General features: G+C 45.5%; 1 pseudogene and 1 gene segment (V, D, J or C); both read left to right on the top strand.

Moving 5' to 3' along the window:
* The window catches only part of LOC122232563, a 1,057,381-nt gene that overhangs the window by 278,884 nt on the left and 750,515 nt on the right, over nucleotides 1-27,982 (top strand).
* Nucleotides 24,980-26,724, top strand: LOC122232577 (annotated as a pseudogene).

Raw genomic sequence — 27,982 nt, 5'->3', positions numbered from 1 at the left:
CCTCAGGCTGCAGGCTGAGAAAGTCCTAGAGGCCTTGTTCCCAGAGTGGGAGCCAGAGAACCGAGCTGAGATCCCCGAGGGCCCATTTCTTCTGAGCACCACAGTTGTGGTAATGCTGAGAGAAATCTCTTGGAAGCAGCCCACATAATTTGCTCCAACACTGTTGCTAATTCCCGTCCAGGTGAGGGTCACCTTCTGCCCCTGAAACCCTGACAGGGAGGCCTCCTGTGTCGGGGCACACTGTGCCCAGGACCCTGCAACAGAGCAGTGGAGACACGGACAGGCAGGCCCTGAGGGAATGCCTCCAGCTTGTTCTTCAAAAGAGGGGAAGAAGGAGCCCAGCACACCCCAGCCCATAATCACTCTCCTTGCTTTCCACAGCCAGTCACCTAAGCGGAGACCAAGGGGGGAGAGGAGGAGAGGGGTCCAGGTCAAGGTGGAGACAGCCCAGGCTGTGCCCCTGACTGAGCCCACCAGTGAGAGAACTGCACAAAGCCTCTCTCATCCCCTCCCCACTTTGGAGAGCAGAGAGGATTCCTTCATGCAAATCACTCCCCTCCTGGGTCCCTAAACCTAGTCACTAAATATGGTGACAGCTGAGGGGGGGTGGGGCTGGGGAGCCAAATGTGGGCCCCGGTGAGCATAGAGCAGAGGGTACAAGGCAGGGTTCCAGGACTGTGTGCCCAGCTGAGACACCCCTCAGCCATCCCTGCACCTCCCCCAATGGAGAGGGACAGACCTCCAGTGCCCCCTGATGTCTCAGAGTTCAGACTCACTTAGGACTGGGAGAAGGAACTGGAGTTGAGCACAGAGAGGGACCCTCTGGACTTGAGCCTGCCTGGCACCCCACCCATCCCTATACAGGGTCGGGGGCTTCTGATCCCCCAAGTGCGACCTCCTGTGTGGCAGGCACCTCACCACCTCAGTCCTTACTTCAGAGCTGTGGCTTCCTCAGCATGCATCACTCGGTGCCCCCACCACCACTTAGGTAGTTGTGTTGTTGGGACGTCAGGTGAGTGACCCCTCAGGGAAGTTGTGTCCTGCACTGAGGGATAAGAAGTTCAGAGGGCAGGTTCACCACTCCACAGGCTGTATCAGGAAGGCCTGAGGAGACATCCCATCTCTTTGTCATGTCAGGACACTTCCCACCCAGGCAAGCCAGTCCCCATAATCCTCTGCACCTGCCCCCATCCTCACACTTGATGGGGCAGGGTCCGTTAACAAGAATGCACATGAGATTCTTCAAGGGCACACTGTAATTAGAAACAAGGGACATGTGCCTCTCACGTTGCCTTTTCCCAAGAGCACCCATAGGCGATAGTCAGCAACACAGTCATCCCAGGATGCAGCCAGGAAGCCCCAGTGGTGAGGGAGACATGGAGGTGACTCGGTCCCCGGCACCAGATGGGTTTCCCTTCCAGACGGGACTGCATATTTGGGAAAACACAGAAGCTTGGGAATTGTAAGGACAGAGCTCATCCCATGACTCAGAAGTTCCTGGTGCTCTAAGCCCTCCTTTCTCAGTGTGCAATGTATTATAATTACATCAGATCCTTCTCTAGTCCTTCTGTGTGTCACACAAGGTTCTACTCCTTCTGTAAATATTCACACAATTGTTTTCCCCAGTATTTATCCAATCCATCTCTGCACTGTTGATGACAATACATCTAGGATATATCTTCTGGGATTCATATCATATATATATGTGTATATATATACATATATATATGAAACACAAACTACGTATAAATAAAACATGAGATATTGTTATACACACACACACAACTTCTAGTTATCGACTCTCGATTAACATAGAACCCTGTGCTCTAGTCCTATAAATATTTAATGCTTCTCATTGAATACCTCCCATGAAACATCTCCTCCTTGTCCGTCATAGTGAGTCACATGAAAACCCAACAGGCTCCACGACCTTGACAGTTTTGTTTGTCCTTTCAACACTGAGTGTCTGCAGTTACCGGCACTTAGCTGGTGCCCAGGAAAGGTTTTTGAACTAAAAAGAATACATCAGTGAATTAAAAAAGAAAAAATAGGGGCGCCTGGGTGGCGCAGTCGGTTAAGCGTCCAACTTCAGCCAGGTCACGATCTTGCTGTCCATGAGTTCGAGCCCCGCGTCAGGCTCTGGGCTGATAGCTCGGAGCCTGGAGCCTGTTTCCGATTCTGTGTCTCCCTCTCTCTCTGCCCCTCCCCCGTTCATGCTCTGTCTCTCTCTGTCCCAAAAGTAAAAATAAAAAAACGTTGAAAAAAAAAAGAAAAGAAAAAATACACATATCCACATTCTTTACCTTATTGCCAAAACTAGTAACTCTTCTTTCATTTGAATCATCATAATCCATCCACATTTTTAAGCACAGAGATGGAGGTCATCTTAGACAAACCCTTACACCTCACACACAGCCTCCATGTAATTCCTAAATCCAGGGATCTCCACAATAAATATAATGCTAAAATGTCCACACTACCCAAAGCACTCTATAAATTCAATGCAATCCCCATAAAAAATCCAATGACGTTTTGCACAGATATTAAAAAAAAAACAAATTTTGTATAGAACCAGAAAAGACCCCAAATTGCCAAAGCAATCTTGAGAAGGAACAAACCTCGAGACACCATTCTTCACACTTTGAAATTATATTACAAAGCTGTAGTCATGGAAACCAATGTGGTATTGTTCTCGAGAGACACATAGATTCATGCCATAGATAAAAAGACCAGAAAGTCATTCAAGTTCCTCTTGACCACCAGGGAAGACATAGGCTGAAAACGGTCCTTTGCAAGGTCTCTGGAACAGAGCTACCATGGATTTGGGAAGGATTTCAGAAAGAATATACATGAATCCTAGAGCAGATGCCCCAAATGGGATCCTTAGGATCTCACTGCTATTTCCTGATGCACTTTGGGAGAGAAAACTGGAATGACTCAGACGTCTGACAATGAGCTCATTGACATAAATGCCGGGATAGAGTGTGAATCAACACACTCCATCTGGGTAAGAAGCACATGTAAAGAATAATCTCATCAGGGTCAGGTCCCATCTGCCAAAGTTCCCCATGGGAGCTGCCCTCTGCTCTCTGCTGTTTCCTGCATTGGCATGGGCGCCTGGAGCCCTGGCTCCGCTGTCATATTCAGTTAACTCCTTCCCCTATTGGTACACATTTACTGTTAGAGGAATGTATGTAGAGATAACTCCTCTGGCCTGACCCATGAACAGTCAAGGGAGCCATGGACAGGCTCACGCCCAGGAGTCTGAGTAGAACAGAGAGTCTGCCCTGAGGTGATGGGGGGCCACATGTGGGGACACCTGGTCTAACACTTAGGTAGAGGAGAGTGGCTAGAGCAGTGTGGAGGCAGAAGTGGTCTCTGATGGGCTCTGCTCATGTCATACAATGGCATGACTGTGTCTGGACACTAAGGGGCACTCAAGGCCTGTTTCTGAGGGGTCACGGTAGATCAGAGATGAGAACTGCCACCTGCCACTGCCTGTGCCCTCTGCTCAGGCCTCACATCTGTGACCTCCCCACGCCTGCCCTGAAATTGCCCCCACCCTGCCCATTCCCCTGACATCCTCAGGCAGAGGCACCTAAAGAAGTCAGTGAGGAGTCAAAAAACAGGGGGGTCGCATTTGCATGGTTGGGCCCTCCCCCTCTCAACAGATCAAGAGGTGAAGGGAGAGGTGAAGGGAGACTCTGCTCAGCTGTGAGGCAACAGAAGGCAGGATCGGTGCTGACCTCCGCCATGGCCTGGTCCACTCTCCTCCTCACCCTCCTCGCTCACTGCACAGGTAACTTGATGTGGGGACACGGGAAGGGGTCCTGGAAGCACAAGTGTGGGCCTGATTCCTCCTCTTGTCTCTAGACCCCAGGAATATCCTCTCTGTTGTTTCTCTTTCCAGGGATTTGGGCTCAGTCGGGGCCGAATCAACCATCCTCAGTGTCTGGGGTCCTGGGCCAGAGGGTCACTATCTCCTGCACTGGAGTTGGTAGTTACGTGGGCTGGTACCAACAAATCCCAGGAATGGCTCCCAAAACCATCATCTATGATGATAGCAACCGACCCTCAGGGGTCCCTGATCGATTCTCTGGCTCCAAGTCTGGCAGCACAGGCACTCTGACCATCACTGGGCTCCAGGCCGAGGACGAGGCTGATTATTACTGCTTATCATGGTACAGCAGTGGCAGTGCTTACACAGTGGTCCAGGCCTGTGGGGAAGTGAGACAAAAACCTAGTTACTCATCTGCAAAGAGGGAAACACATCAGCAGTTGCCTTCTCAGCTTAGCATGTGATTCTGCTCATTCTGTGGCTAATGACTTGGACGTAGGTCCATGCAAGGGCACCTCCGTGAGTGAGGTTCCTCCTGTCCTTTCTGTCCTCAAAGTCACTCTCAGAAAACCCTTCCGACACAGAGTCTTGATGGAAGACAAACCTCTTGTTTTATCAGCTGAGGTATTTTACTTCTAGGCCAGATCATATCAATTTTTCCTTCTGATATAAAAATAAATAAAGCATTTTTATTTTTCTCTGAACTCTACCCATGTGGTGCCTGAAGAATAAGTCAGCCTTATTTGCATCTGGTACTATTATCTCCATGGCAGTGGCTAGTCTCTTCTTCTTATCTATTATTTGTGAAAAAATGCCAATTTAAAATTATAAAATTATGACGACAAGTTTCATAAATTTTGTCCATAGGAAAAACCCTGCACATCAATGTTTATAACAACTGATTCCTAATCACTAAAGCCTGAAAGCACCCTAAACATGGCACATGGATATTTATTCTAGGTTTAAAATAATCACCCAAACCAGGAACCAACTAAGAGGTCACCAAGGAGGTGCCACTTTTATAAATAATTTGATAATTATATCCAACATTGGAAGCAGCAAAACTCTGCAAAAATCTGTAGGTCGCGGGGGTGCTAAACACTGAAAAAGAATTAATCATGTGAACAGAGGAAAACACTCTGAGCCACAGAATTATTCTATATGATACTAATGGCACTTAAATTACACTCTGTCATTGTCTGGCATTGTCTCCCAAACAAACGCAAGCACATCAGCACACAACCACCACACATACCAGTGTGCGCACACACAAAAGGACAGGGTGTGTCTAGGAGCTCACGAGCCAACGTAAAGGGCCCCCATGAGGCAAAACTAGAAAGATTTCAACCACAGGAACATAAAAGGATTGGGTTGTAACTCAGTGTCTACACATATGTCTGCCGTCCATATTGTTAACTGATGGTATAAATATATGGAATCAGATGAGACACATTCCCGTGCAGAGATTTCATGGAACAGGTGTAAACCCTTGGCTTGAATGACGTCAGGCATAACCCCCACTCAGTAAGTATGCACAAAGGCACCAACAAGAGGGACAGTCTGAAGAAGTGTCACAGTAAGAGAAGCTTAAGGACAATTCACAACTCAATGTCGCAAAGAATCCTAAACTGGTTCTTACAACAGAAAAAGGACATTAGGTAAAAACTAACAAAATCTGAATAAACTGTGGATATTAATTATGAGTTGAACTGTGTCTCCAACAATTCATGTGATTAAGAGTTCTAAAAACTCCCATATTTCTGGATGAGACCCTATTTGGAAATGAGACTGTTGCAGATGTAATTACCAGGGTGAGACCAGTAGAGTGTAACTGCATGTGTTCTAGGCTTTCTCTGTCTTTGTTTTTCCTCTGACTCGGTCTGGAATCATGCTGAAAGAATTTCACCATTTTAGAGAAAAAGGCCTATGAACCCATCCTACCTTGTCCAGAGAACCCTGGTATTACCGGAAAAATCTAGACCTTTTGTTGTCTTTTCACTGTTAACCCATGGAACATTTACCATATAAAGATAATAGTGTTGAATGTGAGTGGGATTCCCTTTCCTCAATGCCCCTTAATGGATAAGCAGAGAAAGAATTTCTAAGAAAATAGAGGTCCCTTGCACGGTATAAGGGTTTCTATCATGTTCATCCGAGAACAATTACAAAACTGGACTAATAGAGAGGCAAATGGGTCATGAGTATACCAGAGAAGAAAATTAAATTCCAGACTAAGTATAAAGGCCTGGTCAAAACCCAGATTGGGAAGTGAGTACCCTGGGTACTCGTTTGCGGAGAGCCGGTAGTCTTTTGACAAACAGAGACTTCAAAGGCCCCAGAGCCTATACCATGGAGGTGATGGGATATAACAGGAGATCCTCATAATACAGCAACAACAGCAAAAAGTATTCAAAGTTCAAGGACTTTGAATAACCACCATGGACTTTTTATCACATATGAACCGGGAGTGAACCTGGGAATATGAGGCCTTGAAATTGGTTTCGATTAGAGACTGGTAGGGGTGCCTGGGTGGCTCAGTCGGTTAAGCTTAGGAATTTGGCTTAGGTCATGATATCGTGGTTCATGAGCCGAGCTCTGCCTTGGGCTCTGTGCCACGGAATCAGAGCCTGGAGCCTGCTTCTGATTCTGTGTCTCCCGCTCTCTCACTGTAACTCCCTGCTCTCTCTCTCTCTCTCTGTCTTTCTGTCTCTCTATGTCTCAAAAAAAATAAACATTAAAACAAATTTAGATTGGAGACTGGTAGTGATACCAGGACGCTGCAGCAAGCAAACCCAATGTCAGGGAACACTAATATGTCCAGGAACGTAAACACTGTAAATTAAGCCCTGTGGTGAGCAGCCTGGACGCTGTTAGGGACCTGAAGAAAATTAATGTCTCCATCCCAAGCACCCAGGAGAGGATGCAATCATGCTCTTTCCTTGGGCACTGAAAGCTCAAATATCCATCTGCAAAGGTCAGAGTGTCCTCTAGGGATGCTGTGTGTTGTCAGAGCAGCTGGGTGACCAGGACCGGGGTCAGCGGTAGCCTGTTCACACTGGCACTGAGAGGACGGGCTGTGAGGCAGGCCAGCAGGAAAATACCCGAACAGGTATTTTCCAGACAGACCTTACTACCCGACAGAGCTCAGTCCCATGACCCAGAAGTTCCTGGTGCTCTAAGCCCTCCTTTTTCAGTGTGCAATGTATTATAATTACTCACACCAGATCCCTCTCCAGTCCTTCTCTGTGTCACACAAGTTTCTACTCCTCCTGTAAATATTCACACAATTATTTTCCCCAGTGGTTTATCTAATCCCTCTCTGCACTGTTCATGACAATACATCTAGGATATATCTCCTGGGATTTTTACCATATGTATATATATATATATATATATATATATATGAAACACAAACTACGTATAAATAAAATATAAGATATAGTTATACACACACACACACTTCTAGTCATCAACTCTCGGTTAACATAGAACCGTGTGTTCCAGTCCTATAAATATTCAATGCTTCCCATTGAATACCTCCCATGAAACATCTCCTCCTTGTCTGTCATAGTGAGTCACATGAACCCAACATGCTCCACGACCTTGACAGTCTTGTTTGTCCTTGCAGCACTGAGTGTCTGCAGCTTACCGGTTAGCTGTTGCTCAGGAAAGGTTTTTGATTTTTAAAGAATACATCAGTGAAAAAAAGGAAAAATGCACATATCCACATTCTTTACCTTATTGCCAAAACTAGTATCTCTTCTTTTGTTTGAATCATCATAATCCATCCACATTTTTAAGCACAGAGATGGAGGTCATCTTAGACAAACCCTTACACCTCACACACAGCCTCCAGGTAATTCCTAAATCCAGGGATCTCTACATTAAATATAATGCTAAAATGTCCACGCTACTCAAAGCACTCTATAAATTCAATGCAATCCTCATAAGAATTCCAATGAAGTTTTGCACAGAAATTAAAAAAAAAACCATGAATTTTGTATAGAACCAGAAAAGACCCCAAATTGCCAAAGCAATCTTGAGAAGGAACAAACCTCGAGACACCATTCTTCACACTTTGAAATTATATTACAAAGCTGTAGTCATGAAAACCAATATGGTATTGGTCTCAAGAGACACATAGATTGATGCCATAGAATAAAAAGACCAGAAAGTCATTCAAGTTCCTCTTGACCACCATGGAAGACATAGGCTGAAAACAGTCCTTTGAAGCTCTCCAGAACTGAGCTACCATGGATTTGGGAAGGAATTCAGAAAGAATATACATGAATCCTAGAGCAGATGCCCCAAATGGGATCCTTAGGATCTCACTGATACTTCCCAATGCACTTTGGGAGAGAAAACTGGAATCACTCAGACGTCTGACAATGAGCACATTGACATAGATGCCAGGATAGAGTGTGAATCAAGACAAATATCAGGGTAGGATGCACATGTAAAGAACAATCTCACCAGGGTCAGGTCCCATCTGCCAAAGGCCCCCATGGGAGCTGCCCTCTGCTCTCTGCTGCTTCCTGCATTGGCACGGTCGCCTGGAGCCCTGCCTCCACTGTCATATCCAATAACTCCTTCCCCTTTGATACACCTTTACTGTTAGAGGAATGTGTATAGAGACAACTCTTCAGGCCTGACCCATTAAGAGTCAGGGGAGCCATGGACAGGCTCACGCCCAGGAGTTTGAGTAGAACAGGGAGTCTGCCCTGAGGTGATAGGGGGCCACATGTGGGGACACCTGGTCTAACCCTGAGGCAGGGGAGAGTGGCTAGAGCAGTTGGAGACAGAAGTGGTCTCTGATGGGCTGTGCTCACCTCATACAATGGCATGTCTGTGTCTGGACACTAAGGGGCACTCAAGGCCTGTTTCTGAGGGGTCACAGTAGACCAGAGCTGAGAAGTGCCACCTGCAACTGTCTGTGCCCTTGGCCTAGGGCTCACATCTGTGACATCCCCACCCCTGCCCTGAAATTGCCCCCACCCTGCCCATCCCCCTGACATCCTCAGGCAGAGGCACCTAAAGAAGTCAGTGAGGAGTCAAAAAACAGGGGGGTCGCATTTGCATGGTTGGGCCCTCCCCCTCTCAACAGATCAAGAGGTGAAGGGAGAGGTGAAGGGAGGCTCTGCTCAGCTGTGAGGCAACAGAAGGCAGGATCGGTGCTGACCTCTGCCATGGCCTGGTTCCCTCTCCTCCTCACCCTCCTCTCTCACTGCGCAGGTGACTTGATGTGGGGACACGGGAAGGGGTTCTGGAAGCACAAGTGTGGGCCTGATTCCTCCTCTTGTCTCTAGACCCCAGGAATATCCTCTCTGTTGTTTCTCTTTCCAGGGATTTGGGCTCAGTCGGGGCTGAATCAACCATCCTCAGTGTCTGGGGCCCTGGGCCAGAGGGTCACTATCTCCTGCACTGGAGTTGGTAGTTACATGGGCTGGTACCAACAAATCCCAGGAATGGCTCCCAAAACCATCATCTATGAAGATAGCAACCGACCCTCAGGGGTCCCTGATCGATTCTCCGGCTCCAAGTCTGGCACCACAGGCACTCTGACCATCACTGGGCTCCAGGCCGAGGACGAGGCTGATTATTACTGCTTATCGTGGTACAGCAGTGGCAGTGTTCACACAGTGGTCCAGGCCTGTGCGGAAGTAAGACAAAAACCTAGTTACTCATCTGTAAAGAGGGAAACACATCAGCAGTTGCCTCCTCAGCTTAGCATGTGATTCTGCTCATTCTGTGGCTGATGACTTGGACACAGGTCGATGCAAGGGCACCTCCCGTGAGTGAGGTTCCTCCTGTCCTTTCTGTCCTCAAAGTCACTCTCAGAAAACCCTTCTGACACAAAGAGTCTTCATGAAAGTGAAATCTCTTGTTTTATCAGCTGAGGTATTTTACTTCTAGGCCAGATCATATCAATTTTTCCCACTGATATTAAAATAAATGAAGCATTTTTATTTTTTCTCTGAACTCTACCCATGTGGTGCCTGGAGAATAAGTCAACCTTATTTGCATCTGGTACTATTATTTCCATGGCAGTGGCTAGTCTCTTCTTATTATCTATGATTTGTGGAAAAAAATGCCAATTTAAAATTATAAAATTATGAGGATAAGTTTCATAAATTTTGTCCATAGGAAAAACCCTGCACTTTAATGTTTATAACAACTGATTCCTAATCACTAAAGCCTGAAAGCAACCTAAACGTAGCACATAGATATTTATTCTAGGTTTAAAATAATCACCCAAACCAGGAACAAACTAAGAGGTCACCCAGGAGGTGCCACTTTTATAAATTATTTGATAATTATATCCAACATTGGAAGAAGCAAAACTCTGCAAACATCTGTAGGTCGCGGGGGTGCTAAACGCTGAAAAACAATTAATCATGTGAACATAATAAAACATTCTGAGCAACAGAATTATTCTATATGATACTAATGACACTTGAATGACACTCTGTAATTGTCTGGCATTTTCTCCCAAACAAACGCAAACAAATCAGTGCACAACCACCACACATACACGTGTGCGCACACACACAAGGACAGGGTTTGTCTAGGAGCTCACGAGCCAACGAAAAGGGCCCCCATGAGGCAAAACTAGAAAGATTTCGACCACAGGAACATAAAAGGATTGGGTTGTAACTCAGTGTCTACACATATGTCTGCCGTCTATATTGTTAACTGATGATATAAATATATGGAATCAGATGAGACACATTTCCGTGCAGAGATTTCATGGAACAGGTGTAAACCCTTGGCTTGAATGACGTCAGGCATAGCCCGCACTCAGTAAGTATGCACAAAAGCACCAAAAGAGGGACAGTCTGAAGAAGTGTCACAGTAAGAGAAGCTTAAGGACAATTCACAACTCAGTGTCGCAAAGAATCATAAACTGGATCATACAACAGAAAAAGGACACTAGGTAAAAACTAAGAAAATCTGAATAAACTGTGGATATTAATTGTTACGCGTTGAACTGTGTCTCCAATAATTCATGTGATTAAAAGTTCTAAAAACTCCCATATTTCAGGATGAGACCTTTTTGGAAATGAGACTGTTGCAGATGTAATTACCAGGGTGAGACCAGTAGAGTGTAACTGCATGTGTTCTAGGCTTTCTCTGTCTTTGTTTTCCCTCTGACTCGGCCTGCAATGATGCTGAAAGGAATCTCACTATTTTAGAGAAAAAAGCCTATGAACCCATCCTACCTTGTCCAGAGAACCCTGGTATTACCGGAAAAATCTAGACATTTTGTTGTCTTTTCACCGTTAACCCATGGAACATTTACCAAATAAAGATAATAGGGTTGAATGTGAGTGGGATTCGTTCCCTGAATGCCCCTTAGTGGATGAGCAGAGAACAAATTTCTACGATAGATTTTCTTGTACTGTATAATGGTTTATATCAATGTTCATTCGAGAACACTTACAAAACTGGACTAATAGAGAGGCAAATGGGTCATGAGTATACTAGAGAAGAAAATTAAATTCCAGACTAAGTATAAAGGTCTGGTCAAAACCCAGATTGGGAAGAGAGTGCAGTGGGTACTTGTTTGCGGAGAGCCAGTAGTCTTTTGACAAACAGAGACTTCACAGGCCCCAGAGCCTGTACCATGGAGGTGATGGGATATAACAGGAGATTCTCATAATACAGCAACAACAGCAAAAAGAATTCAAAGTTCAAGGATAACCCCCATGGACTTTTTATCACGTATGAACCGGGAGTGAACCTGGGAAATATGAGGCCTTGAAATTGGTTTCGATTGGAGACTGGTAGGGGTGCCTGGGTAGCTCAGTCGGTTAAGTTTAGGACTTTGGCTCAGTGCATGATCTCGTGGTTCGTGAGCCGAAGCCCTGCCTTGGGCTCTGTGCCACGGAATCAGAGCCTGGAGCTTGCTCTTGATTCTGTGTCTCCCGCTATCTCTCTGTAACTCCCTGCTCTCTCTCTCTCTCTCTGTCTGTCTTTCTGTCTCTCTATGTCTTAAAAAAAATAAACTTTAAAACAAATTTAGATCGGAGACTGGTAGTGATGCCAGGGCCCTGCAGCAAGCAAACCTAATGTCAGGGAACACTAATATGTCCAGGAACATAAACACTGTAAACTAAGCCCCATGGTGAGCAGCCTGGACGCTGTTAGTGACCCGAAGAAAATTAATGTCTCCATCCCAAGCACCCAGGAGAGGATGCAATCATGCTCTTTCCTTGGGCACTGAAAGCTCAAATATCCGTCTGCAAAGGTCAGAGTGTCCTCTAGGGATGCTGTGTGTTATCAGAGCAGCTGGGTGACCAGGACCGGGGTCAGCGGTGGCCTGTTCACACTGGCACTGAGAAACTGAGCTGTGAGGCAGGCCAGCAGGAAAATACCCGAACAGGTATTATCCAGACAGACCTTACTACCCAACGGAGCTCAGTCCCATGACCCAGAAGTTCCTGGTGCTCTAAGCCCTCCTTTCTCAGTGTGCAATGTATTATAATTACTCACACCAGATCCCTCTCCAGTCCTTCTCTGTGTCACACAAGTTTCTACTCCTCCTGTAAATATTCACACAATTATTTTCCCCAGTGGTTTATCTAATCCCTCTCTATACTGTTCATGACAATACATCTAAGATATATCTCCTGGGATTTATATCATATATATATATATATATATATATACACACACATATATATATGTATGTGTATATATATATATATACACATATATATGTATATATATATATATATACATATATATGTGTATATATACATATATATACATATACACATATATATGTGTACATATATATATATACATATATATACATATACACATATATATATACACACACACACACATATATATATATATAAAACACAAACTTCATAAAGATAATACATAAGATACAGTTATACACACACACTTCTAGTCATCAACTCTCGGTTAACATACAACCGTGTGTTCTAGTCCTATAAATATTTAATGCTTCCCATTGAATACCTCACAAGAAACATCTCCTCCTTGTCTGTCATAGTGAATCAGATGAAAACCCAACAGGCTCCACGACCTTGACAGTTTTGTTTGTCCTCCCACACTAAGTGTCTGCACCTTACCGGTACTTAGCTGGTGCCCAGGAAAGGTTTTGATTTAAAAAGAGTACATCAGTGAAAAAAATAAAAATAAAAAATGCACATATCCACATTCTTTACCTTATTGCCAAAACTAGTATCTTTTCTTTCGTTTGAATCATCATAATCCATCCACATTTTTAACCACAGAGATGGAGGTCATCTTAGACAAACACTTAGACCTCATACACAACCCTCAGGTAGTTCCTAAATCCAGGCATCTCCACAATAAATACAATGCTAAAATGTCCACACTACTCAAAGCACTCTATAAATTCAATGCAATCCCCATAAAAATTCCAATGACATTTTTCACAGAAACTAAAAAAACCCGAATTTTGTATACAACCAGAAAAGACCCCAAATTGCCAAAACAATCTTGAGAAGGAACAAACCTCGAGACACCATACTTCCCATTTGAAATTATATTAACAAAGCTGTAGTCATGAAAACCAACGTGGTATTGTTCTCGAGAGACACATAGATTGATGCCATAGAATAAAAAGACCAGAAAGTCATTCAAGTTCCTCTTACACCCAAGGAACGCATAGGCTGAAAACGGTCCTTTGCAAGGTCTCCGGAACAGAGCTACCATGATTTGGGAAGGAATTCAGAAAGAGTATACATGAATCCTAGAGCAGATTCCCCAGATGGGATCCTTAGGATCTCACTGATATTTCCTGATGCACTTTGGGAGAGAAAACTGGAATGACTCAGACGTCTGACAATGAGCACATTCACATAGATCCCAAGATAGAGTGTGAATCAACACACTCCATCTGAGTAAGAAGCACATGTAAAGAACGATCTCATCAGGGTCAGGTCCATCTGCCAAATTTCCCCATGGGAGCTGCCCTCTGCTCTCTGCTGCTTCCAGGCACCCATGCCTGGAGCCCTGCCTCCGCTGTCATATCCAGACAACTCCTTCCCCTATTGGTACACCTTTACTGTTACAGGAATGTGTATAGAGACACCTCCTCTGGCCTGACCCATGAACAGTCAAGGGAGGCATGGACAGGCTCACCCCCAAGAGTTTGAGTAGAACAGAGTCTGCCCTGAGGTGATGGGGGCCAGATGTGGGGACACCTGGCCTAGCCCTGAGGCAGGACAGAGGCTAAGCAGTGGGGAGGCAGAAGTGGTCTCTGATGGGCTCTGTTAATGTCATACAATGGCATGTCTGTGTCTGGACGCTAAGGGGCACTCAAGGCCTGTTTCTTAGGGGTCATGGTAGACCAGAGCTGAGTCCTGCCATCTGCTACTGTCTGTGCCCTCGGCTCAGGGCTCACATCTGTGACCTCCCCACCCCCTGCCCTAAAGTTGCCCCTCCCTTGCTCATCCCCCTGACTTCCTTAGGCCGAGGCACCTATAGAAGTCAGTGAGGAGTCAAAAAACAGGGGGGTCGCATTTGCATGGTTGGGCCCTCCCCCTCTCAACAGATCAAGAGGTGAAGGGAGAGGTGAAGGGAGGCTCTGCTCAGCTGTGAGGCAACAGAAGGCAGGATCGGTGCTGACCTCCGCCATGGCCCGGTCCACTCTCCTCCTCACCCTCCTCGCTCACTGCGCAGGTGACTTGATGTGGGGACACGGGAAAGGGTTGTGGAAGCACAAGTGTGCGCCTGATTCCTCCTCTTGTCTCTAGACCCCAGGAATATCCTCTCTGTTGTTTCTCTTTCCAGGGATTTGGGCTCAGTCGGGGCCGAATCAACCATCCTCAGTGTCTGGGGCCCTGGGCCAGAGGGTCACTATCTCCTGCACTGGAGTTGGTAGTTACGTGGGCTGGTACCAACAAATCCCAGGAATGGCCCCCAAAACCATCATCTATAGTAATAGCAACCGACCCTCAGGGGTCCCTGATCGATTCTCCGGCTCCAAGTCTGGCAGCACAGGCACGCTGACCATCAATGGGCTCCAAGCCGAGGACGAGGCTGATTATTACTGCTCATCGTGGTACAGCAGTGGCAGTGCTTACACAGTGGTCCAGGCCTGTGGGGAAGTGAGACAAAAACCTAGTTACTCATCTGTAAAGAAGGGAAACACATCAGCGGTTGCCTCCTCAGCTTAGCCTGTGATTCTGCTCATTCTGTGGCTGATGACTTGGGCGCAGGTCCATGCAAGGGCACCTCCCGTGAGTGAGGTTCCTCCTGTCCTTTCTGTCCTCAAAGTCACTCTCAGAAAACCCTTCTGACACAGAGTCTTGATGAAAGTGAAATCTCTTGTTTTATCAGCTGAGGTATTTTATTCTAGGCCAGATCATATCAATTTTTCCTTCTGATATAAAGAAATGAAGCATTTTCATTTTTCCTCTGAACTCTACCCATGTGGTGCCTGAAAAATAAGTCAGCCTTATTTGCATCTGGTACTATTATCTCATTGGTGGTGTCTAGTGTTGTCTTGTTATCTCTTATTTGTGAAAAAATGCCAATTTAAAATTATAAAATTATGAAGATAAGTTTCAAAACTTTTGTCCATAGGAAAAACCCTACACTTCAATGTTTATAACAACTTATTCCTAATCACTAAGGCCTGGAAGCAACTTAAACTTGGCACATGGATACTTATTCTAGGTTTAAATGTAAATACCCAAACCAGGAACCAACTAAGAGGTCACCCAGGAGGTGCCACTTTTATAAATAATTTGATAATTATATCCAACATTGGAAGAAGCAAAACTCTGCAAACATCTGTAGGTCGTGGGGGTGCTAAACACCGAAAAAGAATTAATCACGTGAACAGAGGAAAACACTCTGAGCCACGGATTATTCTATATGATACTAATGGCCCTTAAATGACACTCTGTCATTGTCTGGCATTGTCTCCCAAACAAACGCAAGCAAATCAGCGCACAACCACCACACATACCCATGTGAGCACACACACAAGGACAGGGTTTGTCTAGGAGCTCTCAAGCCAACCTAAAGGGCCCCCCTGAGGCAAAACTAGAAAGATTTCAACCACAGGAACATAAAAGGATTGGGTTGTAACTCACTGTCTACACATGTATCTGCCGTCCATATTGTTAACTGATGGTATAAATAAATGGAATCAGATGAGACACATTCCCATCCAGAGATTTCATGGAACAGGTGTAATCCCTTGGCTTGAATGACGTCAGGCATAATCCCCACTCAGTAAGTATGCACAAAGGCACCAAAAGAGGGACAGTCTGAAGAAGTGTCACAGTAAGAGAAGCTTAAGGACAATTCACAACTCCATGTCGCAAAGAATCTTAAACTGGATCTTACTACAGAAAAAGGACTTTAGGGAAAAACTAAGAAAATCTGAAAAAACTGTGGATATTAATTGTTACGCATTGAACTGTGTCTCCAACAATTCATGTGATTAAAAGTTCTAAAAACTCCCATATTTCAGGATGAGACCTTTTTGGAAATGAGACTGTTGCAGATGTAATTACCAGGGTGAGACCAGTAAAGTGTAAGAGCATGTGTCATAGTCTTTCTCTGTTTTTCCTCTGACTCGGTCTGGAATGATGCTGAAAGGAATCTCACTATTTTAGAGAAAAAGGCCTATGAACCCATCCTACATTGTCCAGAGAACCCTGATATTACCGGAAAAAATCCAGACATTTTGTTGTCTTTTCACCGTTAACCCATGGAACATTACCAAATAAATATAATAGGGATGAATGTGAGTGGGATTCCCTTCCCTGAATGCCCCTTAATGGATGAGCTGAGAACGAATTTCTAAGAAGACAGAGGTCCCTTTTACTGTATAATGTTTTATATCAATGTTCATCCTGAGAACACTTACAAAACTGGACTAATAGAGAGGAAAATGAGTCATAAGTACACCAGAAAAGAAAAGTAAATTCCAGACTGAGTACAAAGGCCCGGTCAAAACCCAGATTGGAAAGTAAATACAGTGGATACCTCTCTGCGGAGAGCAGGTAGTCTTTTGACAAACAGAGACTTCTAAGAAAAGAGTAATAAAGGAACTTAAATTGTTTAAATCTAAATTTAGATTTAAGAAGAGAACAAAATAACAAAAATGATATTAAACTTAATATACTACATAATGATGTTAAATTATATTGCATTTAAATGGACAAATTGTTCCAGTTACAGACATGGATTGACCTAACAGAGCATGATGGTTAAAATTTAAAAAAAAGTATACCCTGTAACCATGAAAGTACAAAAAGATGTGGTTATATAAGTGTCACGCCAAAGACTAAGGGAGGAAATTTTCTAGAAAACCAGTGACACATTTAATAGTGATAAAATAATCTATTCAAGAAAAAAAAGAAGCTCAAATATAATAACATACCTTTGCAAAACTATCTGAAGAATAAATTATAGAAGCAAAGAGAGGAATAACTAGTCCACAATTACAGTTGCAGATATTAACACAATGGTCTTAGTAACTGAATGAATACAGAAAAAAAATAGTACACATTAAAAAGAGAACAGAAGAATTAAAAGGAGTACAAATCTGAACGGTAATTGCTTAAGTAATTACATAAAGACAGGAGTAAAAAAAAAAAACTGAGGGATTTCCTGATTTACTTCTAATGGATGTGTACGCTTTATCTTGGTTCTGTGAGCAGGGGTGCTCCCTGCGTTTCCTTCTTATTCCTTTTTTTCATCTTCCCCCCTCTCTTATCTTCTCCTTTCCTTACCACTGACCCGGAGCTAGTGCACAGCAGGAAGCGATGCTCCGGCCACTGCACTGGGAGGACGGACTTGGCATATCTCACGTTCTTGTTCCCACGTAGTTCCCACATGCCCACCTTTACACATGTGACACAAACCCCTTTAACTGTCCTCAACCTTATTTTTCCCTCTCATGTCCTTCCCGACAGTGCACACAGCTGGAGCCCTCAGCTCATCCTTTCCCTCACCCTCAGTCCAGGGCCACGGTCACCTCTCCATGCTCTTCCTTGTGGGCCCTACTTGCTCATCTTCCTCCTCCAGATTCCCCGTATACTCAGCCCTCAGGCCCTCCGGACACGGCCTTGCCTGCTCTGTTGTCGTCAGGCACATTGTTGAAACTGACACCACAATGTCTGTCTAAAGTATAAGTTTCTTAGTTAATAATACTGTACTGTAGATTTGAAATTTGCAGACAGGATAGATCTTAAGGGTTCTCATAAAAGAAAGAAAGAAAGAAAGAAAGAAAGAAAGAAAGAAAGAAAGAAAAAGAGAGGAGAAAGAAAGAAAGAAAGAAAGAAAAGAAGAAAAGAGAAAGAAGAAAAGAGAGAGCGAAGAAAGGAATGAAGGAAGGAGGGAGGGAGGGAGGGAGGAATAAAAATAGAAAACTGGCATGTATACGAAGTGATAAATGTATTGATTAGCTTGGTTGTTTCACCTCACAATTTTAATGGATATCCAATCTCCATTCTGTGCCTTAAGTGCATACAATGTTTGATTTTTTATTATACTTGGAAAAGCTGAAAAGTTAAACAGAATTAATAATAAAAACAATATGTTGCATTTCAACAAAATTTCTCCCGTTTTCAATCTCTAAGAAATACAAATAAAATAAAAGCCAAGCACCTCACTCTGACATAGAAGTACTTTTACACTTAGGCGTCAAACGTCCTCACCCCTTTCGCACTTACATTCCATTTGCTCAAAGCTGCTGTCAAATGACGTAGTTTCCGTCCCCTCAACACATCATATCTGATGCCCCACCCACCTCCAATTCCATCTTTCTTCTGGGAAGGTAGTGTGTTTTATTTGTCCTGCTGTAGGAACCCTGGTCCCAACTCTCCACCCAGAGAACCAGTCTCCTCCCTCACGTGGCCCACCTGAGACAGCAGCTCAGGTGTGTTCTTCCAGAAACCGCTGCATTCTCAACCCACTGCGGCCCCATTCACGGTGCTTGGTGGTGATTCACCACATTTCTTTCTCTGACAAACACAGAAATTCTTGGTGGGAAGGCTGTTTGTTCATATGAGTTACCTTGGGCACTAGGGCATATGGCACGTGGATGCTTGTGGTCTGACAGTGGCCAGGCTGTCAGGTCAGTGTCCCTGACATCCTTTCCAGGGACAGACTGAAGCTTGACCTGTGGGCAGCAGGGGGCACTGTCGGCCTCCCCAGGAAAAGCACACTGGGGGCCCCCTGCTGTGTACCCTACAACCCCCCTTAGGGCGCCCACACTTTTGCCTATGTGTGCTAGTGAGGACTCAGCAGCTGTGTCCCCTCTGGCTGGGAGGGGTCTCCTGCTCACAGGTCTGTGGAAATTTCCGGCAGCTGCTTCTTCCCTGGTCCCTCCCAGGAGACAAACTCTGAGTCTCTGTGGAAATCAGCCCCCTCTTTCTAAGGGACTAAGCTGACACTTCAGCTAGTAGGCAGGATGGAAATCTGTGTGAACAGCCGGTCCCCATGAGTCCATGGAGAAGACAAAAGAAACCGCTACATGCCCGCCCTGATCTGGGGCTGCAGGAAGAGCATCCATCATGGCCTGAACCCTTCTCCTTGTGCTCCTGGTGCTCCTGGCTCACTGCACAGGTAGGGACATCTCCAGATCCATGGCAGCTCTTATTTTTTTTTTTTTAATTTTTTTTTCAACGTTTTTTATTTATTTTTGGGACAGAGAGAGACAGAGCATGAATGGGGGAGGGGCAGAGAGAGAGGGAGACACAGAATCGGAAACAGGCTCCAGGCTCCGAGCCATCAGCCCAGAGCCTGACGCGGGGCTCGAACTCACGGACCGCGAGATCGTGACCTGGCTGAAGTCAGACGCTTAACCGACTGCGCCACCCAGGCGCCCCTCCATGGCAGCTCTTGAGTGGGTGTCACCCTCACTGTCACAGACCACCAAGCAGCTTCACCTTTTCCGCTGCCCCGTTTCCCATGAGGGTCTGTGTTTACAGGTTCCCTGTGCCAGCAGGGGATGACCCAGCTACCCTCCTTCTAAAGACTTCCACTGTGCTCCAGATCTATGGGGAAGTGAAACAAAAACCTGGCCTGCACCCTCCTGACCTGGTGTGCCCTTCACAACAGGGGCTCTACCCTGCCTGGCTTAGGGGGTCAATGGCATTGTCATTTCTTCTGTCAGCACCTAAGTTTCCTCAGTCCACTTGATCTGATAATATCACATACTTTTCTTCAGATCAAAATTTGGATTAATCCATTGATAATATAGTCTCACCCTGTTAATGTTGCACTGGAAATAATCCCATGCTCAGAGATTAATAGCTCTTAATGAAGAAATTGGATAAGAATGAAAAGGCTGATTCTGGCCATGCTCTCTGGAGAGTGTAGAGTGACTCAGATATGCTTCTGGTCCGAGTGTTTCCATTTGGGGTGGGGATGCAATCCCCACACACACGTGGGAATTGTATTATCTATTCTAGCATCAACCTCCAAAGATGAAAATTAGAAATAATATCATCTACAATAGCATCAAAAATATGAAACATATAAGGAAAGATCTGAAAGAATTTGAGAATTTTATGCACTAAAAATTATAAACTATTCAAAGGGAGATTAAAGGTTTAAATACATGTACAGATCTATGTGGCTTATGGGTCTAAATATTCAACTTGGGGGCACCTGGGTGGCTCAGTCAGTTAAGCGTCTGACTTCAGCTCAGGTCATGATCTCGCGGTCCGTGAGATCGAGCCCCACGTCGGGCTCTGGGCTGATGGCTCAGAGCCTGGAGCCTGCTTCCGATTCTGTGTCTCCCTCTCTCTCTGCCCCTCCCCCGTTCATGCTCTGTCTCTCTCTGTCTCAAAAATAAAATAAAAATAAACTTAAAAAAATTTAATCTTAAATATTCAACTTGGTAAAGATGTCAATCCTCCCAGAATTGACCAATACAATCATTGTAATAGCTTTGGTAAAATGTCCTTGAAATGGTGGGGAATTTTAGAAAAGAAAAAAGAAAAGAAAGTAGAAACACTAAGAAAACATGTGACTGGAATATAGCCCTGGGAGAATCCTGCCCTGTGTCCTCAGGCCAGCTTGTCTCTGAGGAGGATAAGGCCCAGGAAGTTGGTCTGAAGTCAGAAGAAACAAGTCAGGGTGAGAGCACAGACATGCAGTGTCAACCAAGGACACGGACCGGGTAGAGGACCCTCTGTCCAAAGGCCGAAGCACAGAGTGTGAGTGCAACAGGCCTGTTGCTGGGGACCCCTGGCGATGAGTCTATATAGTGCCCCCCACAGTGTGCATCTGGGGCGATGGTTTCTGTTCATCACTTCAACCTGGCGAAGGACTCTGTGACTTGTAACTTGTTGGAGAATTGGGGCCAGAAGACAGGTACATGAAGAGGGCAGCATGTGATCTCAGAAACTCTGTATTTTCAAGGGTTACAAGTGGAACTTGCATCCATAATTCCTGGGAAGACAGTCTGAGGAAACTGATCAAAAATAGGTCACCTCCAATGGCTGCCTTGGCCTCTCTTGGAAGGCATGTGGGTGTATCCCTACCCCACATGGGATGTTGTTTGCCTGGTCTTGTGGAGGCATATGTAGTGGGAAGTCATGCCTACTGGAGAAGTCTTGTGTGCTGAAGTTCTTGACTGCAACTTAAGGATGAATTTGAACCCCACTGACCAGCACAATGAAAGGCCCCATGTCCCAGGCCTAGGAGGAAATGAGATTCTAGCTCCTTGAGCACCCACTCCCAATTTCATCTGTCTACAATGACAGTTTTCATGGATTCTTTCTACTAACTTGTCAATGTAAGGCAAGATCTACATGATCTTGTAAGGAATGATCTGATCTGTGAGGAAATTTAAAATGAGTGTGTATCTTAGCAAATGTGTATCAAGTCTCCTGCACCGATGTAGCAGAGGAACGCCCAGGGTTTCGCTCTCAATTTGTATTCAGATTTATTTTCTCTTTTCTGCCATTCCCTCCCCATTCGCTAACCTTGCTGGCATCCCGAGCTTTGTGCTCTGAATCCCCAAAGTGAGTTAGGCTTTGGACCAAGTAATAAGGAACTCCAAATATCCCTCCCCCCTATATTTTCTGTAATTTAGGTTCCTGTTTCCAGGATCTACAGACTCATCCATCCATGAGGTTGGGGTCAGATCTCAAGGACAAAATCATCTGTAGCAGAAAAAGCAGCAACATGAGATGAAATTGTGGCCTGGCACAAAACACATATGTGGAAGCCATAGAAATATGGACTGAGGAGATCTTGTCTCATTGTTATCTGAGATGAAACCTCTGGCTTCAGGTCTGCCAAGGCATGATTTCTTAGGTCCTGTCCTAAGACAAGTCTGACCACTGGGTCCAGACATGGGGCCATCTGGACAAACACTGTTCCAGATCAGTGAAGAATCAAGATGCAGCCTCCCTCCTCCTCTTGTGGGCCCTTCACTCTCTGGACACTTATTGCATCTAACTGTACATAATTTACAATCTGTCCTCATCCTCTCAAACTATGTCCCCAAATCCAGTCCTTGGCAACACATATTGTGATACCGTCTCACATTGAGCAGAAATCCCTTGATGCAATGGTCAGCCTTCCCTGGGGGCCAGGTCCATGAAGTGTCAGGTTGGAACCAGAGACACAGGAGTCCAACTGCATTTGACTTAGGACAGTTGACTCACCAAGAGTTCCTTCGTCCCACACTATTTACTAAAACATACTTGGTACCACACTTGGTCTAGAGGCTCAGGATACAGTGTAGGCAAGACAGGGATTGCCCCTGTCCTCAGGGAGCTGACGCTATCTGGGACAGGGAAAACAAACCAGGAAAAGCATAAACACATGTAAAATGTTACCATGGAGTGAGGGGAGTTGAGTATTGTAGGTGGATACAGGAGCCACTGGAGCATTTAACAAAAAGACACAGGATCTAATTCAAGCTTATGAAGAAAAGTCCAGATGTTTCAGTGAACATGAATGAGGAGGAGGGAGGAAGGAAGCCAGTGGGAACACCGGTAGCTGTTAGAGGATAATGGGCAGATTCAGCAAGTTTGGGGAGGAAGGAGGCACCGAAGAAGGGGGTGTGGCTTCGAGCTAACCCTTAGGAGCTGGATGGCATGTGAGTGAGCTCCTAGGGAGAACATTCTTGATCAGAGGTATGGAGATGAGGTCCCAAGTTCACCCCCATGATGGAAGCGTCAACAACCTCCCTGTCTTGTTCAGTGGTAACATGGGGATATTTCGGGGTGTCTGGGTGGTTGGGTCGCTTAAGCATCTGACTCTTGATTTCAGCTCAGGCCATGATCTCACGGTTTGTGAGTTCAAGCCCCACGTCAGGCAGCTTTGCATTGGCAGTGTGGAGCCTGCTTGGGATTCTCTTTCGCTCTCTCTCTGCCCCTCCCCTACTCATTTTCTCTTTCTCTCTCTCTCTCTCTCAAAATAAATAAATAAATAAAACTTAAGAAAATAAAACACAGGCATATTTCCTCTCCAGATAACAAGAGGGAAATCCTTCAGGACTCACTCTTCTTTCTCTGATAGTTATCTGAGATGACCCTTCTCCATGACCCCCATGTCCCCAAGCTGATTTCCCAAATAGGAACAAAATGCCTCTGCATTCCCATGTATTGCATCCACACAACAAGCCATCCAGAATAAGAGATTCTCGTCATCCTGGACCCATTGATCAGGAATCCCAGGCTTCAGGACTGGACCAGATCTCTTACACCATCTTCCCTGCCATCAACATGGTACCAGAAAGAAATTCATCTGATTTCTCCCAGAAACATGAGGTTCATCCCAGCATTTGGAGCCAGGATCAATCACGTTCTGACAGCATGACTGGAAGATGTGGGTCTGGATAGGAGAGGAAAAGGTCAGACGGTTTGTGCAAGCATCCCCACCTTGTATATCACTCAGCTCTTTATTACCAGCTCTGCCCTCCACCCTCATAGCTGGTTCATGTTTGAGTTTTGTGTTGTGTACGTTAAGAGCTGAGCAGGGGACACAGACCATGGGGTTTCTGTCTCATACGGTTGTAATTCTGACTCCCAGAGTTTTCTAATGTCTTATAAAACATAAGACATCCCATGACCACCTGCGGTTTTCTCCTCCATCTGTCCCTTCCTCAGGAGAGGATCAGTCCCAGAGGCCCAGCACAAGATGCTCTGTACACATCCCATGATGGTTCCTCATCTGCTCCAGTCCCCAGTAAGTGCCACCCCAGGCCACCTCAGGATCATTGCTGAGAGACTCCACCTCACAGGGAGGTCACAGAAGGCACTGACACATTTAACCTTTTCTGTGTCCTGGGAGTGGGATCAGAATTAGCCAGACTCAAAAAGCCAAATATCTGATTCTCATACAAATACAAAATGAACAAGTGTAAAATATGTTACTCAACTCATCTATTAGTGAGAAGACCAATAAAATGGTGAATCTTGAATAAAGATCAGATAAAAAACAAAAATACTTACAGTTCACCAGGAAAATGGACTTTGAAAAAATATTTTTTTTTGTGTTGGAGATACACTGCTAAATTTGTAACAAGCAAGGAATCACATAAGAGGAAAAAACATGTGTCCTGCACAGAAAGAGACACGTCTTCATGGGGGTAGCACAGTGCTCTGGATTTGATCCTGACTGAAAAGGAATCTGAGCCGAGACGCCACCTCGACCCTGACCCATGAACAGCCAAGATAGCCATGGCCAGACCTTGAAGAGTCTGGGTAGAGTATACAGCTTTCCTTGAGGTAATGGGAGGCAACATAAGGGGATACCTGGCCCTAAAGCAGGGGATAGGGGACAAAGCAATAGGATGTCAGGAGGTGTGTCTGACTGGCTCCAGTCACATGTCACACAATGCTGTGTCTGGGCTTGGACCACCAAGGGACACATACGGCCCATTTCAAGGGTTAAAAGGTGATCAGAGCTGGGACCTGCCACCTGGAACTGCCTGTGCCCTATGTTCAGGGCTCACAACGGTGACATCCACACCCCCTGGCCCCACACAGCCCCTCCCATACCCATCCCCTTACCTCCTCAACAGAGAGACCTGACCCAGGGCCAGTGAAGTGTTAGACAGCTATGAATCTCATTTGCATGGACAGATCCTCCCCCTCTTAGAGAATGAAAAGGGGGAAGAGACCTATTAGGGGAGGTCTGCACACCGTGGGTTACAGAAGGTAGGAACAGTGATGACTTCCACCATGGCCTGGACCCCTCTTCTCCTCACCCTACTTGCTCACTGTACAGGTAACTGGATGTGAGGCCAAGGGAAGGGGCCCTTGGAGGACATGTGGGTCCTGCTTTTTCCTCTTGTCTCTAGACCCCGGCATCACGGTCTCTGTGTCTCTCATTTGCAGGGTCCTGGGCCCAGTCTGTGCTGACTCAGCCACCATCAGTGTATGGGACCCTAGGCCAGAGGATCACCATCTCCTGCACCGGAAGCAGCTCCAACATCGGGGGTGGTAATGCTGTGAGCTGGTACCAACAAGTCCCAGGAATGGGCCCCAAAACTGTCATCTATTGGGATAACAGCAAACCCTCGGGGGTCCCAGATAGATTCTCTGGCTCAAAGTCTGGCAGTTTAGGCACGCTGACCATCACTGGGCTGCAGGCTGAGGACGAGGCTGATATTACTGCTCAGCATGGGATGATAGTCTGAGAGCTCACACAGTGCTCCAGGCCTGTGGGGAAGTGAGACTAAAACATGCTGTCCCTGCAGTGATGGGATTTCTTTTGCAGCCCCCATCTTCTGCCAAGATAGCCGGTTCCCCTTTTGTTTGACCTAAATCTGAGGTCTGAAACCCAACTCAGGGAACTTTCTCTAGGATATGTGTCCTTGTCCTCTCAATTGTGTCTCTGCAGCCTGTCTTGCAGGTACACATTTTCTGTTTCATGCTAACTGAGCAGAAATTCCTGTACGCTGGGATATTGCCCTGGGGACAGAGTCCCTGAGGCTTGTGCCTGTCTGCTAGGGCTACCATAACATAACCGTAGACTGTGTGGCTAATCCAAAAGATATTGAATTTCTCACAGTTCTGGATGCTGAATGTCCAAGTTCAAGGTGTTGCCAGCTTTGATTTCTCCTGAGGTCTCTCTCTTTGGCTTGCAGATGGTGGCGTTCTTCCTGGGTGCTTACATGGCCTTGTTTGTGTTTTCTCCTCTGGTGTCTCTACCTCTTCTTATAAAGACATCATCCCTATGTTTTAGGACACCACCCATATGACCTCGTTAATCCATAATTACATGCTTCAATGCCTTATCTGCAAACATCACAATGTGGGTTAGGATTTCCACATAGGGTTTTGAAGGCACACAGTTCAGTCCTTATCAAGGGGTCAGGACAGAACCAAGACTCAGAGTCCAGCTGTGTCTGGCTTAGGATAGTCCACTCTTCCAATGGTATGCATTCACACCCTTTACTGAACCCTTGCTACATGGCAGACTTGGGTCTAAGGGGTCATGACACAGCAAAGGAAACACATGGAGGGCACACCTGCTCAGGGAACTGACAGTGTCTGGAAGTAGAGAGAAGAAACAGAAGTAAAACATACTGTGTCTCAGGCTGACTTCCCAGATTGGGACAAATGTCCCTGCAGTCCCAGAATGAGGTCCATACAACACACCCTCTGGACGAGAGACTTGCCCTCCATGACCCATTGACCAGAAACTTCGGTTTTCAAGTTGCCTGGACCAGATCACTCCACCATCTCCCCTGAAATCATCATGGTGACCAGGGAGGGGATTGTCCAAGTGGCTTGGGTATACAGTGGCTATCTGGTTGGAACTGGGCTTAGTCACTGACTAATCACATGGCTGGGGATTTGGGGTTCAAATAGGAGAAGAAAATGATAAGTTTCACCAAATATGGCCGTGCCTGCCACCTCTTCTTCCCTCTACCCTCTTTGTTATTCAAGTTGGGACATGGACTATGGACACTGGCATCTGGGCAGGGGACATGGGCCAGGTTGTTTCCATCTCATAAAATCATAGCTCAATCCCATGACCATTCTGATGTCCATGCACCTGATCAATTCCAGACCAACACACACTCACTCCCAGGCACGAGGTGTTGATATGAAATGTAGGCATTCACATGAGAGTTAGAAAGCAGAAAGTATAGGGGGGCCTGGATGGCTCAGTTGGTTAGGCGACTGACTTCGGCTCAGGTCATGATCTCACAGATCGTGAGTTCAAGCACCGTGTCAGGCTCTGTGCTGACAGCTCAGAGCCTGGAGCCTGCTTCAGATTCTGTGTCTCCCCCTCTCTCTATCCCTCCCCTGCTCACACTCTGTGTCTCTCTCTCTCAATAATAAATAAACATTTAAAAAAATTAAAAAAAAAAAAGAAACAAAAAGTATATTACTCACATGATGACCTTCTCTTCCCAGAGGTAGAAAGAAGGTGAAGAGTTGCAAGAAACTTCAATGGTGGTCACTTCCCCAACACCTGACACCTGTGATCACTTTGTGATCATGATTTCTCAAGGTCTTTGCAGGACCTAGAGCACAGACTTAGCATTGCCTGATCAGCTGTCTTGATCCCTCTGTAGAACTGAACCATGCAAAGGGCTAGAAAAAAACAAAGAATAAGACTGAGATTTGGATAAAGGACTGCACATGAGTTAGGGTTCTCCTGAGAAACAGAACCAATAAGATGCATGTGTGTATGTATGTGTAATATAATGTATGTATATGTGCATGTCTATGTGTGCATATCAATCTCTCTGAGATATTTATTTTAAGGAATCTTATCCATTGTTGTAGTGGTTGGCAAGTCCAAAATCCACAGTGTGGGCTGGAAGGCCACAGACCCAGGAGAGGAAGTGTAGACGTTGTAGTTTTGTTCTGAGGGCAATGTGTTCCCAGAATCCCTTCTTTCTGTGCAAGGTCAGTCTTTTCTACATCAAGGCCTTCAACTGATTGGATGAGGCACATTCACATTATGGATGGTAATTGGCTTTAATAAAAGTCTACTGACTTAATTCCATTTTTTAAAATTTATTCCTTTATTTGAGAAGAGAGAGAGCACAGTGGGGTGGGGGGAGGCAGTGAGAGAAGGGAAGAGAGAATCCCAATCAGGCTTCATGCTTTCAGCTCAGACCCCAATGCAGAGTTCAATCTTATGAACCGTGAGATCATGACCTGATCTGAAATCAAGAGTCAGTTGCTTAAC

Source organism: Panthera tigris, chromosome D3 (genome assembly GCF_018350195.1).
Source record: "Panthera tigris isolate Pti1 chromosome D3, P.tigris_Pti1_mat1.1, whole genome shotgun sequence".
NCBI classification, from domain to species: domain Eukaryota; kingdom Metazoa; phylum Chordata; class Mammalia; order Carnivora; family Felidae; genus Panthera; species Panthera tigris.
This window is presented reverse-complemented; position numbering and strand designations above follow the sequence as displayed.